The sequence below is a fragment of the Pholcus phalangioides genome, unplaced genomic scaffold (genome assembly GCF_987345545.1).
Source record: "Pholcus phalangioides strain wild (caught in Gottingen) unplaced genomic scaffold, Ppha-v1.0 ptg000015l_1, whole genome shotgun sequence".
Classification (NCBI taxonomy): domain Eukaryota; kingdom Metazoa; phylum Arthropoda; class Arachnida; order Araneae; family Pholcidae; genus Pholcus; species Pholcus phalangioides.
This window is the reverse complement of record NW_028301608.1, coordinates 57,402,188-57,415,914: the sequence shown is the minus strand read 5'-3', so window position 1 is coordinate 57,415,914 and position 13,727 is coordinate 57,402,188. Positions and strand designations below refer to the sequence as shown.

General features: G+C 33.2%; 1 long non-coding RNA gene across 1 annotated transcript; it reads left to right on the top strand.

The window, feature by feature from the left end:
* Positions 1 to 2,891: 2,891 nt before the first annotated feature.
* LOC149076287 (uncharacterized) lies at positions 2,892 to 8,308 on the top strand. Its single transcript, XR_016194065.1, has 3 exons — positions 2,892 to 3,169; positions 5,556 to 5,628; positions 8,009 to 8,308. It is a non-coding gene; the product is annotated as an uncharacterized LOC149076287 (long non-coding RNA).
* The last annotated feature ends 5,419 nt before the right edge of the window (positions 8,309 to 13,727 follow it).

Below are 13,727 nucleotides of genomic sequence, written 5' to 3'. Positions count from 1 at the left end.
TGAATTGGCCGGAACCACCCCCACCGCGAAATTCGTTAGCCAAAGGATATCTATCGTCTGAGCGTAGGGATACCAGATTCAAAAACTGAGAAATGAGGACGGCTGCGCGCGCACTCTTTGTGTGTGGCATCGCTTGTACAAATTTTCACAACAATAGGCGCTACAAAAATCACTGAGCTTGTTTGAATCCTGTTTTCTTTGTTTTTGAATGGAATAGGCAATAGTGCCCCCCCCCCTCCACACTCTTCAGTACATGGCATTACTGTTGATGAGCATACAATGGTATTCCTAAAATCTGGCGGTTCGATTTTCTTTTTCCGAAGCTGTTTTTCGGAGTGTCCTTGACGTATTATCCTGGGGCAAGCTGGGTCAGTAGCATCTGTCCTGCATGGAGGCAATTTCGAAGGCGATTGGTCAAAGCGTGTAAACATGTGTGGGAAGGGGGGGGGGAAACCCATGAAAAACACTCGTATCAATGTGCGAAATATATATGTGTCAGAGTGAGGTAAAACAACGCCAGAAAAAAAAGTAAATAATTCCGGAAACCTTAAAAGCGGACAAAATAGCAAATTTTCTGCAACATAGGAGAACGTTTGAAATCACACAAAAAAGGCGTCTGGTAACCCTATTTAAGCGGGGTATCCGTTTAACCCATAGTTTCCCCAACTATTTTTATCACATTGCCCCCTTCTTCAGAAATTTTTTTCTTCCATCGCCCCCGAACGCAATCTAACCCATAGGATCCTATGTTATACCCGCAGTTTCTACCGTCCCCTTCCAACATTTCATCGCCCCCTGTTAGCGCCCACGTTGGGAATCACTGGTTTAACCCTCAACCGAAGCCGACCATTCTTTTCGACTAAAAATAATTGTATGTAGATACAGTTTTTCCAGTCGGACATGCGTTTTATGTGCTTTTCTTAGTCCATATTTATTTTTTTATAAGTCTGACGTGTCTTTCTTAAGAATATACTACTGTAATAAAATGAAGGACGGAATCAATGAAAGGACGGAAATTGCAAGGTTTCTAGAATATATGTATATTGAAATTGTCTGTCATTTAGCAAAAATAAAATGGAGTACTGAGTGTGCTGCCATCTATTAAAGTAGTTAGCATTTCTAAAGAAAAGTATATCAAACTATTTTTTTTCTTCAATTCAATGTGATATTAGGAAAACAAATGAAATCTATCTTCTATCAACATATTTCTCACATAAATTTATGAATATTTTAAATATTTTAGGAAGTGTTTCATCAAAATATTTTTCCTCAGGCGTAATAAATTACGTCTTCTGGTATAGTATAAAATTAAAAAAAAATAGAGCAGGGGCTTTTGGGTCGCAGGGGCCCACTTACAATCCAGGAAAAATGCTCATTTCCAAATATGGATAATGATTCCAGAATTGGTGCAAAATATTTCTATAATTAATTGAAAGTTAAAAAGAGAAATGATTATGACGAATAATTTGGAGGATTAGTATTATGGCCATCTCTGTTTGATTCACATCCTTGAGCTCAATCCTGTCGTCCCACCTGTTCAGAGATATAGACTGGGTTTAACCAGGTTCGAAAAGTATACATTTTGTTATATAATCAGAAATATACGTAACAAGAAGTTTTAAATTAAAATTGACGATGAGTCACGAAGTTGATCATGTTGTTGATTTTGGGTCGCGACATAAAAGGTTAAGGACCCATGCAATAGAGAATATATTTAAGCTTTACGTTAGTGCTGCATAGGTATTTTTTCACCGCAATATTCGCGTAATATATTTTTTCCACTAATAACATATTCAAGTACGTTAATTATAAGTTAATTACAGTAATTTTATACTGTGAAATTACATTGGAAATACCTACTAATATATTTCTCACAATCTTATGCCTTTTGCTGTATCTTATAAATACAAATACAACGCCACAACATGCAAAATGCCCAACGAGGTGGCTGAGAAATATTCATTTGTTACTGCAAAATCGGAAATTGGCCAATTCGCTAATTGCCGGTGATTTCTGGACAAAGTCCAATAGTCCAAAAGTCATTATTCGGGATTATATTAGAGTATTTTTTCGTGATAAATACATCCACGGTTAGTTATGACACCCGTCAAACCACAGTCACGATGCGGTAATAATTTATTTTTACAATATTTGGCAGAAATAATTTTGTGTGTAATTATTTTTATAGTTTTATGTCTCTCAAATTTCACTTTTACTTTCTCTCGCCACATTAATCCAATGCATCTGCTATATATATAGAGCCATGCATCACACATTCGCGATTGAAAAACAATGGATTTGGCTCGTACCGGGCCGTCTTACATTAGCACATCGAGCTTTGAACAGAGATCTCCGGCCACCTCACGAAATGGTGGTCAGTCAAAGTCCGAATCATTTTGTAATTCGGACTTTGTCCAATTGCCAACTTGCGAATTGGCCGGTTCCCGTCGGAAATTGGCCATACTTTCGGCTTTGGTAGTAACACACACAATATATATATATATACATTCTTATGATAGCGCTTTCCCAAGCAAAAACGAATCTATACTGATATTTATTCTTCAATTGCGTTTTAAAAGTTATAAACGAAGCAGCATTTATCACAAGAAATCGGTGATCACTTATCAAGTTTCTACAATTAATTTGAGTGTATGCATTCATAAATAATGTAGGAAACAGGTCAACAAACAATGTGTTTACATTGTAAAATGGCATGAGTATATTATCAATTTATAAAGAAAAATAGTCTATTCTAGAAAGTTTTCGACATGTATGTTTTCAAATTTTAACATGGTAATCGTATTCAATAACACGTTTCGCAAATTGTTTGTCGCTCTCTTTCTGATGGACTTTTCGAATTCGGATATCAAATTCAACTGTAAGAAAACGTTATTCAAAGGTAAAAGTAAAAAGTAGAGCAGGTGGTAAAACATTCGGTTGCGTCCGACGTTGAAGAGTTTACAAATCATAAAGGGGGAAGCATGGAATGTTTTGAAGTAATGAATAGGCATTTTGCAATCAACTGATGGTATGAAATGCGAAAAAAATATATTTTTCGCTTCATTTTTCTCTTTCTACAAATAAAATATTCCTGAAGAGAACTGACTTCTAATCAGTACACATTAACAAGCTTCGAAAGAACGCAAAATTCGTAACCTGGGACTTCACGGTAACAGAAATTATTAACTTATTTAAATTTTATGGTAATATTTATGTTAATAATAGGCAGTTATATAAACATTTTATCCAAAATCTTTCAATTCAATTTTAGGTGTTACTATTGGATCATAATTTTAACTCGGTTATTATTTATAAGATTCATGTGGATGAAATACTATGTAGAATGATGCAAATGAAAACATATTAGTGTATAATATTAATTTTTAATAATATTTGACGTACTTAATTGAAAGGAGTGATTTTTCTTTCTATTTATTGTCAAGTCGAAATTTTTTTTCTTCTTCCTAATTCTTAATTTCTCAAAAATCAGTAATTTATTTCATTTCACTGTGACGCTAACGGTTTTAAAACCATAGTTTTGTAGGTTTGCGGTGTTTACACTCATGAAGCGTCTATGATTATTTTAGTTTCACACAATCTATAAGACATTCACTATGAACACCATCGTGCACTATTCGAATATAGACAAACTTATTTGCATTTCATGACATAAAAACTGATAATGAGCATTTAGAAAGCATTTTTTAATGAATTTAGTTTTCTCGGCAACACTAAAGAGGTGATTACATGAAAGCGCTACGATATCCTGAAAAATTACGGTGGACGTCCACTTTGGATAATGACTTTTTCAGACATATTTTAGAAAATTGTTCATTTTTATTTTTCCCACTGAGCTCTTATATATGCAGTGGTAATCCAATGAATATGATCATCGAAGAAGATTTATCACTCAAATTTAAACTGGACTCGTATCATTCGATAATGATGATCAAATTGAAAATAGTTAGTTAACTAATAAATCAAGTTATCGGTTCAATTACCGAATATTTATAAATTAAGACCAATGTTTTATTGGGTAAACGTTTGGTCCTATGGCTACGAGCTTGAACATGGGTAAAATAAAATGGGTGGAGAGAGAGGGAGATGCGAATACTTTTTACATTACCAATGAATCATTCTGCAGTTGATAGATCAATGGTTATTTAAGTAGTAGGTAATTACATTTTCGAGTATCTTTTAATGCATAAAAATTTTAATTATCTATAAAATGATACTTCGGCCAAGATAGTTCGTTTCAGAGTAGCATTCATGAACCGAAATCTTCGTTAACCGAAACGTGATGTCCCATAGGTTTCTATACAAAATTGTTTAATTCGTTCCAGGTTTCGCCCAAAATTGCATTCAATAAAACACCAAGAAGCACTGTAAAAAAAAAATAAGAATAATGTTTTTTTTCTCTCAATTATTTAGCTCAAAATTTTATTTTATTTCACTGGTGCATAAAATGGCTCAAAACTTTCCTGAATGAGGAATAAAGATATATCTGTTAATAAGCATAGATTAATCGGGCCGAGTGACGGTAATTATGCTGTGATGATTGGTGCAAAACTTCAGCTCATGACATGGTTATGTCATGTTTGCGTGTGCATCAAATGTCAAAAATCTTCCTCAGATGAGGCAGAAACATCACGAAAAATATCTCCGTTAGCATAAAAATTCGTAATCCGAGGCAGCCGTTAGCCGAGGTATCACTTTGGTATATAAAAAAATTACACAAATTTATTTATTCAATAACAGAATGATTGATCATTAATTTTACTGTTTTTATATGTTTAATTAAAAAAAACACACGGGATGCAAAACGTATAGATCTTTATTAATTCAATTATATTAGCTGACTCGATCATAAGACCTCAGCAAATGCCCGAAATGGGCCCAAAAAATGTCGAGCAACAATGGTATCTGGCCTCGAAAGGGCCTCAACAATGGCTTTCGGAATGCTTACTTTAGTTACCGTGCTTCCCTAGAAATGTCTTTTGAACATGCACATTAGGGTGGAACGAAAAAAAAAAATTCGAAATTGCCATTGTAATAAAATTTAAAATATGCCTTTATGTGAAAAAAAAATATATCATTCCTAATTTTTTTCCCAAAATTCAAACTTCTTGAGGTTCCTCATCGCCCTGAAGTTTTACGCACATGTGGAATTCTATAACATGACACCGCGGAGGAAGCTTTCCTATTACCCTGAACAGGTGATTCGTTCAATAACCTCGATGTTTTTCCCTTGTTTTCAGTATTCATTTGCAATCTTACCCCTTAACTGTTATTTCGTAAATACGAAAAATTTACGTAGCCCTAATAATAGTTCATTCCTATATAATGATTTGTAACTATTTGAATCCTCCCAATAATTGAAGAAAATCCGTTAAGCGCCGGGTATTATAGCTAGCAAGTTATTATAAATACCGAATAACGGGGTATTGGATACTATTATCTTTGGGACCGATTTCAATTTTTTTCCTATTAATATTTTTGTAAAACCTATTAATATTTATTTTATTTAAATAACTATATATGTTATACATATGCAGGAAAAATAGAACAAGAAAATCATGCAACCTCATAAGACTTTCCTCGTTTTTGCTATCGTCCTTGCTGCAATTGGTGAGTAAAGTTTTCATTACTCTTTAAAGCTGAAAGTAAATACGTACAGTACTATGCCGTATCATAACGTAAGCGTAGCAATAAGAAGGAACAAAACACACTTGGTTAATTCAAATTTTAAACGGACAGCAAAAGTTCGAGTTATACAAAATTCAAATTATCCAATTTATCAATATAAGACGACTTGCTTCGATAGAAACATCTTGATAATTATGAAACATATATTAATTGATATCACTTACTATGTCAAGTTATCTTTGTTGCATCTAGCGTTTGTATAAAACGTAAACAATCACGACAATTATTTCATTCTTAAATTTGTAATTTTCTTTTGATGCTCTTAAATATTGCGCAAAATCTTCAAGTTGATTCAAACAATTAAAGGCCTGATTTTCGAGCTTTTACAGCCTTATTATTTCTAACATGATCGTACTTTTTACAAGTGTTGGAATAGAGAATTCTGTTGCTTTCTTAGATTAGTTTCCGACCACTTCGTGAGAAAATTCAATGTGATGTTATTCTTTAATTTTTCACTAACATCCACAATCACAATTTTTTTTAGACTTTAAAAAACGTATGAACCTCGTTTGGACAGGGGGAAAATGTTACATTGATATTCTTAGAATAACATTACAGCTTATCGAAAATTATGTCTTAGGGGTCATTCAAGCATTACGTCAGCATCGAGAGAGGGTGGGGGGGGGGTTCGCATTTGCTGACTTTTGATGACATGTGGGGAGGGGTGTTTGAAGGTTGCTTACGTCATCAACCACCTTTTTTGAAGATATGAAATATTCTAAGCTGCTGACGAATTTTGCTGACAAGGGGTGGGGGGAGGGGGTCAAAAATGGCTAAAAATCTGCTTACGTAATACTTGAATGGCTCCTTAGTAGAAAATCACCACAGTCACATTCACACAAATATATGTCTTGTGTAGTAGCGTTTGCATCTGAAATCGGTAGGTGCTAATGAAGTCATCGAAGATTCGATAAAACACCAATTTTAATGGAAATTAATACACCAGTGTATATGAATCTGATATCGTAATCATTGCTCCTAAGAACCAACACAAAAAAGTTCAATTTTTTGTATTGTTAACTTTTAAAGTTTAAATGCAAATATCAGTCATCAAATTTGGAAAAGATCAGTAAAACACAGAATAAAGAAAATTCTGAGTAAAAGTTAGTTTGGAAATATTTGAGGAAAGAGAAGTTTTGTAAATGACACGCATATATATAACTGAATCAAACCTCGAATTATCCAAAGCACGAGGGAAAAATTTTAAACAAGTAATTTCAACATTATAATGAATAGGAAACTCAAGGGGAGTTCCCAATATTCGAATTATCGAAAAAGTTGGGTTAACCAAGTTTAAAAGTTCAAATTAGCCAAGTTCGCCTGCATGTGTGTGTGTGTACAAGTAACGTAAGCACCGCACTGGCATAAGCATCGCGTTTTTCAGATATAGCGTGTAGACGTATAATGTTATTAAAACATCTGCTCCTTTTTTCTTATTCCGTAAATTAAAAAAAAAATATTCGCCAAATAAGTAACATCTTAGATGCGATTGTTAGAAATCGTGTTTTAAAATACAGTAGTATAAAAATACTGCTGTGTGTTGTGTGAATTTCTTTGCACAAGCGCCGTTCCCAAGTTCCGCATACGCTGATAATCTGGTGACTCGAAACTTACGATTCAAAAACATGGATGTCGTTGCTTTTATTCGAAAGGAAAACAGTTACTTTAATTTCTTTTAAATATAAAAATTCGATTAAAGGGGGTAAAATACTCATTCAAAACAGTTAAAGAAAGGTTGCGAGTATTTCGCCCGGCTATACATTGAGTAATGTGGTATAGCCGATGCACGTATAATATTCGTAATTTGTAAAAAACCCATTGATCAGCAATATTGATTTACACTACTGCTGTGCTAGTAAAGCGCACAATGGATTTCGTAAGATTAGTCTGAGAACTAGAGATTAGTGGATGCCGGGATGTGTTTGTAATGGTGTTTTTTGACAAAGGAGTTTACTTGTTGATCTACACCAGGGGTGGCCAACAGCTGAGTTTGTGCGGCCCGCGACTAGTCAAAATTGCTGTGCAGTAAATTGATTTTCTTATTTAACCTATCATTTCCTCACCAGACCTGATTAACAGAATATCTAGAGTTTACCCTTTCAATATAACAATTCTTCCAAGATAACCTCCATTTTCGATGGGACGAAGGGGGTCGTTATATTGATCGTGGGATGGAAGTACGTTTCATTGTTTTGAATATTAGTAACCTGGTATATATACGATATCCATGTATCACAGTAATCCCATAAAATATTACTTGTTTGTACGTATAATAACTGATTCTCTGACGTTATTATTGCAGTTTCTGTTGCGTATGCTCCCAGGAAAGCGGAAAATGCTGGATGTCCAGATGAAGATTCTTGCTTGGAGTTTTGCTACAGTGTCGGAATACCTTATGCAAGTTGTATCGGGCCAGCGAATTTGAATTGCGAATGCAAATTTTCAGAAAAACAAAATTAAATGTAGAATGTGATAAATACGCCTAAAACGAGTTTCCCCCACCATGAATGTTATGTACATACAAAAAGAAATTTCTTTATAGTACAAAGATTTTGAGCCACTTGCAAAATATTGAATAAATAAATGAATTTTTCAAGACTTATTTGAATATAGGAAAAAGACGAACTACGTTCTCGTGTATGTGCTATTGTTTATCACTCTGTCGTTTCATATAATTTAAATACGATATTTGATTTGTCCCATACTCAACCCCATTCAATATAAGGTGCTGAATGTAGTCTCGACCGTTTAAAATTTTCCTCATTAATCATTATCTTTCTTTGACTAAAACTTTCAGTTGACTTGTGCTGAAATTTAGTAAAGTAATGGAACGTTCAACTGGAATGGCCATGTTTTTTTAAATCTCAAATTATTTTTTATGCAAAGGGTCCAAGTAATATGGAAAGGCACTTTCATTTTTCTATTATTAAATTTTAAAACATGACTGAAATTTGAAACTTGGAATTAAATAAAATTTGGATTATTGTCTTGCATTGACACGTGTGTCGTATTTAAAAATAAATAAAATGTCTAAGAAAAAAGGCATTAAAAGATATTTCCATGGGGTAACATAGAATAGGGGTTCAAAATGAAGAAAACTAATTCGAATCGATCAGAAATTCGATTTAATGAGTCTATGACAATGAAAATAAAATATTTCATCGTTTGTGTTTTGTAGTTGATGATGCCAAGTGTGGTGCCATAGTCTATTTACAAGAGTCACAAATATAATCTTCTATTCTGCCACAACACAGTCAAGGTTGGTCCACAGAGGACAGGACACACATTATTTCTAGACCTTTCCTCTTCTATTTTACTAAACTTTCCGTTTTAAAGAGATATTCTAGCCCAACTCAGATAATATTTCTAGTATTCCATATTACTCAACACATCATCTATTAAACAATAGCGTTTCATTCAACCAGGCATAATAAAATACAACACTTTTATTTAATGACATTTGAGCTTAGTTTAAAATTATTGGGCACATTTGTCAACAATAAACACTTTTGAAAATTTGCCTGAGTAAATTTGTGGATGTGTAAAAACAAATATTATCCTATAGCAGGTGTGATGATGGTGGCCACCGAGCGACATTCATTCCATAGCATCACGGGGGGCATTTTGAAGTTGTTTATCACTGGCTTGGAGGGGGGGGGGCATACCTGAAGGCGGAGAAAACCCACCCGGTTTTCCATATTATTCACTGTATTTTTTTACTTGTCGACTAGCACTTGCAGTTGCAGGAGAGATTCTGATTCCTGAAGAAATAAGGGACCTCTAATCTTTTTACCTAATTCCAACGAGATCAAAATTACCTTCCCAGTGTTTTATTTATTTATATTTATTTATTTTTTCACAGAAATCAACCAAGCATTTCTCGAAGCTATGTCAAATGTTATGGAAAACGCACACTCTCAAATGAATGATATGAGTGGAATGCTTTCGATCCGTATGATCGACACTATACTTCGCTTGCTTGTAAAACTAGACAATTTCAGAAATATTCTTCACTTTGAGAATATATATTTTAATACATTGAACGTAGTAGATTATTTTCCCTTTTCTTTCCCCAGAAATCACAAAATGCAATGTCTTTATTTTTAAACGCATTCCATACAAAGGGTCCCTGATGAATTTCACATTGGATTTCTTTCCGGTCATTCATTATTATACCTGCCAAGAGCTACTATTATTCTGCTTCAGTATTTAAGCAAGTATTGAGGTGCAAGTATCACTACGTTTTTTGGCACATAGTAGTATTTTTATTGTGTAATCAATCAATCATTATGAATGCTTTCAATTAGCCGAAGTGAGCATATACATATTAGTAGTGATTTGATGCCACGATTCACCGAAATATTTGCTCCTCGTGGCTATGAAAATACTTATAACGTTAGTGGTCAAATTGACCGTTAATAGTATTTCTAGGTATTATCTAGGTGTATATATATCTCAATAGATTTTTTTTCTAATTCACGATGGTTCGATAGCGTAATATTCAAGCAGTTTAAGGGAAAGTCATGAAATTTCAACATCCTAAACGATCTGGTTCATCATGATAATCGAGTAAGAAGAACGCGAAAGTCAAAATGACCAGTGTGGTCATTCTAATGTTAAGGACAGACATTGCGAATTTATATTAATCCCCCAATATCAGGTTGTTATCTCTATTCTTATAAACCAATAAAAACTTCATTCGTTATTTACATCTGAAATTTTAATTGGATGAAGAAATTTGTGGAAATAAAATCAAAAATTCTAAAAGACAGCAGACAAATTCAAAGTTCAGTTCACATTCGGCGTAACAAATTGAAATTAGGAATATATGTATGAAATATATAGACAATAATCTGAACTCTCACTTCTCTAGGAATTAAAGAAACATTTTTTGATAAATTTACATCCCGCGATAGTAACACTTTATACATATTTGTGTCTGGGAAAAGAAGAAAACCTAGGAACTTACTCGCAAGGGAGGGGGAATCAAAATATATCGCTAAAAAAATCTTAATATATACAACATATTAATCATAACCACACACACAAAGACTAAATTATAAATAAATCTCAAATAACACATCTGTGCCAATGATAGATCAATTCAATGTCTTCATGCATAAAATCAATGGTCAAGGCTAAAAATGGCTTCGGTACAATATGTTCGTACGATATCAGCACGCATTTTCTCATATTGCCCAAGAAAATACGCAGGAAGTTTTGCGTTTGCAGGAATGTCCCGTTTATCTACCTGTAATTTGAAGATTGAACTAATCTAGAGAGAGAGAGAGAGTTCTACATACACAACCAAGAATGACGTACAAGACTTCTATTAAGAAGATGTAAATTTCCATGAAGATATTCATATAATAATCCACTCTAAGTCGATGTTCCAAGTTTTTGAAACAAGTTTTCAGGGTGAGTTTTTTTTTTTAAACAAAGAGGGAAAAACTAACCACTTAAAAAACGGAAATGCAAACTATAGCCATGCCCAGTAAATGTTTGGTTTTCTGACTTGAGCATTTTTTTCATGAACTGCGCTAGAAAACTTTTAGAACGTTCCAGTTTTCTGAAACATGTATACAGGGTGTTTCCATAATTCCCACTGCCGCATCTTACTGGTGAACTGTTGATCTTAGAGGAATACTTCCAGCTAGAAAAAGTACTCAAATAAAGGGTAAAATTTAGATATACGTCCCTGATAGATCAGATATATTCCAATGGAGATCTTTAGTTATCAAAATATAAAAAGTTAACTTCTTATAAGGACACCTTGTCGTCAAAAAGCCAAGTAGAAAGTTATTGCCCAGTCTCATCTGAGGCCAACAAAAATGTCACGTTTCCAAGTGCAATATTCGCTGAGTTATTTGAATTCAAAAAAATCGTAGAAAAGTAAAGAAAGAACGACATAAACGAGAGAAAGGAGCATCGTCCATCAGTTTATGCTGTTATTTCCCAATATTTCTGAAATTTTCGAATTCACATATCTCAGCAAATATTTCACTTAGAAACGTGGCATTTTTTGTTGGCCTCAGAAGAGACACAAGAGCATCTTTCAAACTGGGTGTTTTCGCTCAGGGTGTCTGTGTATAAAAAGTTCATTTGTTTATTAACTATACCACCATTTGCAAAATGAATAACGTATCTCAAGTCTACACATTATTTTGAAACTTTTTTTCTAATTGGAAGTATGCTTGTAGAATAAGCCGTTCACCAGTAAAGCGCGGAAAGGGGATTATGAAGGGAATTATAGAAAAAATAAAAACACAAACTTTTTAATATATGTAGGGATTTTACAAAAGCGTTCCATTAGGTCCAGATGAACATTAATATGATTGTTCACACGTTAAAAATCAACATGCAATACAAATATCTACACTCATAAAATTGGTTTTAAATTCTTCAAACTGCTTCATAATAATCTCAAAGAAATTGACAACAGCAAATCCGGCATTATCATCAACAATAATGTCAAATTTTTGGAACTTCTCAAAACAGATAAAATTAAATACATTGAGACTTTTGATTTTGAAAATCTTTTCACTAGCATTCCGCATAATGAGATTCTTAACATCTGCGAATTTCTCTATAACAACTATGAACAATTCATAAAAATGGGAAAACACGAATGGTTGAATATTGCAAAATTTTGTATTTTTGAGAACTACTGTATTTATTTAATGGGATTTGTTTATATAAACAAACCACACAGGGATTGCTATGGGGACTTGTTTTTCTAGTACGTTTGCAAAAATTTTCTTGCATTACTTTGAAAACAAAAATTTCATTTGTCTTAATATTACTGGTTTCAGATACATTGATGATTTAATAATCTTTAACTACAACAACTTTCACGAAATCAGCCAGCAAGTTTATCCTAGCCCATTAAATATTAAAAAAAAACTAATCGCAACAATAATCAAGCTGATTTCCTTGACTTAAAAATAAACATTCCTGACAATATGGTCTTAACTGGTATCCATGACAAAAGAAAAGACTAATTTCAAAGTCAATTTTCCAACCAATCACAATTCAAATATCAGCAAAAAGGTTTTCAAAAATATCGTATCTTCTCAAGTTTCTCGCATCAAAAATATTTTTAATAATGCCAACGATTTTCAGAATGCATTAAATAATCTCAAAAAAATCTTAATATGCAACAGGTTCCTCTATACACCTTGGAATTACTTCCCCCTCACACCAATAACTTTAACTGTTCACATTGAATTTTACCCCTCTATAAGTAGGACTATATAAATACACACACATACAGGGAGGGAAAATATAAACCACTTACATAAGCTATCCCAAATTATTTGTTCAGTGAATATTTCTACACAAACACAACTGTTCACTTTAGAAACGTATTTCCAATTACGAATTACTTTGAAACAACGTGTGGTTTCTTAAAATGTCATAATTTTTAAGGGGGGTGGGGTATATAAAAAAAATTAAAACTCAAATTTTTTTACCGTGCCTAATGTGCTAAAACTTCTGAAGTGTGAAATGTATAACCTCTTTAACGTAAAACCATTTGTAAAAAATTTCACATTTTTATGTGCAATATTTATGAATATATTTGCCTTATGGAGCTTCCAGCATTGATCGTCGATGACTGCAGTTGTGGCTCCAAATTGGGAAACGTAAATCAAAAGCAGTTAAAAACTTTAAATTAATGTAATTGATTGTCATTGTGACTGAAACAGAATGAAATATTTTCTCACTTTCACGACAGGATTTTCAGTCAAGTTGTTTAACCATTTAAAGTAGCATTGACATCATATATGACCCTTTCTTAATTAAAAGCCTCTTATTACTGACAAGCCTAGATATTTCTAAAGTTGATTTCTCAGTTGGGAAACTTTTATTCATATTTCTTAGTTTGCACCTGCTGAGGAACCTAACCAATTTAAAAAGATATGAAATTTTTAACGGGATTTAATATTTTTTGAACTATTTCCCTATTTCCCATTTCCTATTAACTATTTTTACTATTTCCCAAAGTGACATTAACAAGACGT